At 48.9% G+C, this 5000-nt stretch overlaps 1 protein-coding gene across 1 annotated transcript in view; it reads left to right on the forward strand.

The window, feature by feature from the left end:
* Positions 1 to 5000, forward strand: part of LOC133121190 (partitioning defective 3 homolog B-like) — a 56722-nt gene that overhangs the window by 22058 nt on the left and 29664 nt on the right. The window lies entirely within an intron of this gene.

Consider the following 5000-nt stretch of genomic DNA (forward strand, 5'->3'; position numbering starts at 1 on the left):
GCTAGGCGGGGCGGAACGAGGTGATCTCCATGCACATCCATAGATCCTCATTCTCTTACTGTGTGTGTGGACAGGGTCACCTTGGGCTCTGCGTTATTCTCCTGGAAAAAATGCAGACGTATGCTAACACACACACACACACTGTTCACACACACACACTGTTCACACACACACTGTTCACACACACACTGTTCACACACACACACACACCACACACACACACACACACACTGCTCACACACACACACACTCTCTTGCGCACACGCGTGCACACACACCTCACACACACGCCCTCACACACACCTCACACACACCACACACACACACACACTCTCTCGCGCACACGCGCACTCACACGCTCTCACACACACCACACACACACTTAACATTTACCCGTGGTGTACACAGCCACACTCCTGAGTGCTTTGCTCTTTATTTCTGAGGGGAAAGGATGGCTGAAGCAGGCACTCAGGAAGCAGAAAGTAATCTCTTTTTGATATTAAATGCCAGCTGACAGGCCTAAGTGCATGTTAGGGACCCCGGATCAATGTGCCTCTCAGGCCTAACGCAATTAATTTGTGTCGGACGTTCAAATATCGCAAATCTAATAATGGGGGAAAAAAAACAAAATGGAGGGCCGCGTTGGACTGGCGGCAAACCCGCGTGGCGTGACCGTGCTTTCACACACGCTCCAGTGCGTTACCCACACTTACCCTAATGCTGCTGCCCCACGCCACGCCGGGCCGGCTGTCTCCCGGCGACCGCCGCCGCCGACGACCCACAGCCAATGGGAGCGCGGGAGTCCCCTTGCAGCCACACATGAGTGTGCAAATAATTAGGCTCTGAATTCTGTGCATGAAATTGAAGGTCTCCGATAAGAGGGGGGGTGGGTGGGAGTTATCAATAATGCATGGGGAGAATAAGTCCCCCTGTACTGTACCTCATGAATAATAGAGACTTTGAATCTTATTTTTAATAGAAATTTGAAGCGTAATAATACTCACCTTGCTCGCGCCAAAATAAATGGTGTCGTAGAGAGGTGCTGCTTGGGCTGTTTTCTGTCTTCCTGCTGCTGCGCCGCTCAGGAGTGGGCCGGGAGAACAGAGCAGGAGAACAGAGCAGGGAATGCTGGGAGAACAGAACAGGGAATGCCGGGAGAACAGGACAGGGAATGCCGGGAGAACAGAGCAGGGAATGCCGGGAGAACAGAGCAAGGAATGCCAGGAGAACAGAGCAGGGAATGCTGGGAGAACAGAGCAGGGAATGCTGGGAGAATAGAACAGAGCAGGGAATGCAGTGCTGTTCTGGGTCTGACGCTGCTCACAGGCGGTCCCTGTGAAACACAGACCACACGCACAACCACGCACTCACACACACACACACGTACACACCCCACACACACGCACACACTTGTGCACACACACACATACGTACGCTCACACAGGCATACACCCACTTCCGCGCGCACACACACACACACACAACCACACACACACGCCCAAAACCTGTGGAAATAAACACAAGGGAATCGAACGCCGGTGCGGCCACTGTACTTATATAACGCTCTGTATCACAGACGCACTTCAAACGGAGCGTTTGAAGCCTTTGGGGTGTAAAGTTTCGTGTTTCGGGGTCAGGGGGGTGAGCATGACTGTTGTGGTGGAGAAAGAGGAACACACAGGCTGACGCAGAAGCGCCTTATTTTAACGCTGCTCCTGGTTCACTCTGCAGCTCGGTCTGTGCCGGTTTATACCGGTTGCTGGATGAAGGCAGCAGACCCTGCGTGTTTATACACTACAGTTTAGAAGTAAAGTGTTTCTTTAGAAAAGTGCCCACTTATACCGTTAAAACTTTAAGAAAAGCCTGTTTCTTTAAAATGCAGTCCACTTCTACAGTTAAGTGTAAAAAAAAAAAAGCAGTTTTCTTTAAAAGACCCCACTTCTACAGTTAAAAGAAAAAAGTCCCTGTTTTTTTTTTTTTTTAAAGCCTGTTTCTACAGTTAAAAGCCTGTTCCTTGAGATTATTATCTGCGCACAATTGATTTCTATTGCTATTGTACACCGCAATGCTACCCTGCTCTTATTCCTGTCTGGTTTGTATAACGTAGTGTATGATCTTACATTAGCATCCAGTGTGAGTTAATTAGGGGAAAAACAAAGGCAGGAGCGGAACCAAGGCCATTCCGGCGTTCCCCGTGCACGCGGAAAATCGGGAATACCGTGCCGAGCGGGGTAGTTAAAGACTTATGGGCCGGGGGGGGGCGGGGGGTGGGGATTTCACCCCCAGCACGAAAACGAGCTCATTTTCAGCGCAGGAACATTATAACGCGGTAAGCAAGAGTCATATTTTGCGCCGACGTGGAGCCTTTCCACCGGGGCGTGGGTTTAATGGCGACGCTGATGAGGAAGATCGTTACGGTAATGACGGACTTAACGAAGACTGAGAGGTGGGGTGGGGGTGGGGGTGGGGTGGCGTTACGCACAGGCCGCAGACGGGGAGGCTAATTCCGGTAAAAATGCTAAATCCCGTTCGGTCCCTACCCCCCTCCCACCTTCACCCTCTCCGCTCGGTTCTGCGCTAGCCCTGAGATAGATGCTAACGCTAATCGCTCTCCTGTTGCGCGTCTCTTTCTCGTACGCCGCTGCCTGGGCCCAGGGGAGGGTGGGGAGAGGAACACGGCGAGATTAGGCTGTTCTGCCTTTACTGTAGACTCTGGGACAGGATGAATGTGTGAGCTGTGACAAGACCGGGATAGTGGCTACGAAGCAGCATTGTGGCACCTGACCTTATAGACTTAGCTCTTTTGTAGCACGATAGCCTGTCGATTCTTTGTCAGCTTGATTCCTTACGCAATAAATGTTTAATTTGATAGAGAATTTTCGAAAATATTATTTGTTGGTTTTTTTTTTTTTTTTTTTTTTTACATTACACTCAAATTACACTCAAATACACAAATGAAGCTCCTCCTTTAGTTGCAGTTTGTCCCTGCCATTAAAGGAGGAGCTATGAGATCTGTTTTTTTTATTTTTTATCCTTCCTGCCACACCTCAGCTGCTCCATCACCCCTCACCCACCCGTCTCATACTGCACAGTGTCTGTAGTGCTCCTGTTCCCAGCCCATGCCAGAGTATTATAGACCGTCTCTTGTCATCGCCATTGCGACTGTAACATGTTCTTTTTATACTTAAAATAGAAATGTGTTTTAGTCCTTTATGAGATCCTCAAATCTCTTGTTCCTCAACTGATGCCTGCATGTCCCACTGCCTCTGAATGTTCCAATACTTCTCCCAGATTAATAGCATTCCCATACTGTCTCATGATTCCTAATGTTCCAAGACTTCATCCCAGATTCATAGCATTCCCGTACTGCCTCGTGATGTTGCAATGCTTCCCTGTAATTCCTCATATCCCAGTCCTGTTTTGTGATTCCGGATACCTTCTCCCAGATTCCTCGTAATCTCGCAGATATGACTGCAGAAAGGCTCTTGGCTCTCCTGATGTGTGTATGTAATACTGCTCATATACTATTCCTGGTGTTATGTGTGTGTGTGTGTGTGTGTGTGTGTGTGTGTGTGTGATGAGTGACATGGAGTGTTTCTCCACAGCGGTGCTGACAGAGTGGCTCTGTCACATTAAGATAAGAGATATGCTTTATTGAGCCCTGTGGGGTAATCTGTCCTCTGCATTTGACCCATCCTACTTACTCAGGAGCAGTGGGCAGCCACAGTGCAGCGCCCGGGGACCAACTCCAGCTCTGAGGCCAGAGCCGTGGTCAAGGGGAACGGCAGGAGTATACCTAACCTCATATTAGTGATTGGCGATTTGGCGCATTAGAGATTGACAGTTTGGCACATTAGAGATTGCCTGTTTGGCGCATTAGAGGCCTGTTTGGCACATTAGAGATTGCCTGTTTGGCGCATTAAAGATTGGCGGTTTGGCACATTAGAGATTGCCTGTTTGGCACATTAGAGATTGCCTGTTTGGCACATTAGAGATTGGCGGTTTTGCACATTAGAGATTGGTGGTTTGGCGCATTAGAGATTGACTGTTTGGCGGATTAGAGATTGCCTGTTTGGCGCATTAGAGATTGGCGGTTTGGCCCATTAGAGATTGCCTGTTTGGCACATTAGAGATTGCCTGTTTGGCACATTAGAGATTGGCGGTTTTGCACATTAGAGATTGGTGGTTTGGCGCATTAGAGATTGACTGTTTGGCGCATTAGAGATTGCCTGTTTGGCACATTAGAGATTGGCGGTTTTGCACATTAGAGATTGGTGGTTTGGCGCATTAGAGATTGACTGTTTGGCGCATTAGAGATTGCCTGTTTGGCACATTAGAGATTGGCGGTTTTGCACATTAGAGATTGGTGGTTTGGCGCATTAGAGATTGACTGTTTGGCACATTAGAGATTGACTGTTTGGCACATTAGAGATTGACAGTTTGCTGCATTAGATTGGCGGTTTGGTGCATTAGATTGACGGCTTGGTGCATTAGATTGACAGTTTGGTGCATTAGATTGGCGGTGTGGAGGTGTTGGCACGTGCTCAGTGCCGTGGGCAGTGAGTGATGGGGACCCTGCGGGACTGGATTGTAAAGTCGCGGCTGGAAGCAGTTTCCTTTATGGGCCCGATCGCTCCGAGAATTGAACGCGCGTCGTAAAAAGGGGAAACCGCAGCACATTCGCACATATTATCTAAGGATGACCCTATTAACTTTTTTCCCTCTTTTCTTCTTTTTTTTTTTTTTTCATTAGACTGGGAGTGAGGAATATTTCATTTTGTTAAAACACAGGATGCAGCACATTCTGAATTACAGTTCATTAGGTTTCCATATAGGCCTTCCACAGCGCAGCGCTCCTCTGCCACGGCCCAGGACGACTGATTGGTTTCATTACCGGGCTCTGGTCTCTCCCTTCCTTTATCTTTCCCCTCCGCGCACAAACGGGCGCTGTGAATTGATGCCGTTACACGATATTGGGGCCGGTAGCTGCTCCCGCGCGA

This window comes from Conger conger, unplaced genomic scaffold (assembly GCF_963514075.1).
Source record: "Conger conger unplaced genomic scaffold, fConCon1.1 SCAFFOLD_92, whole genome shotgun sequence".
NCBI lineage: Eukaryota > Metazoa > Chordata > Actinopteri > Anguilliformes > Congridae > Conger > Conger conger.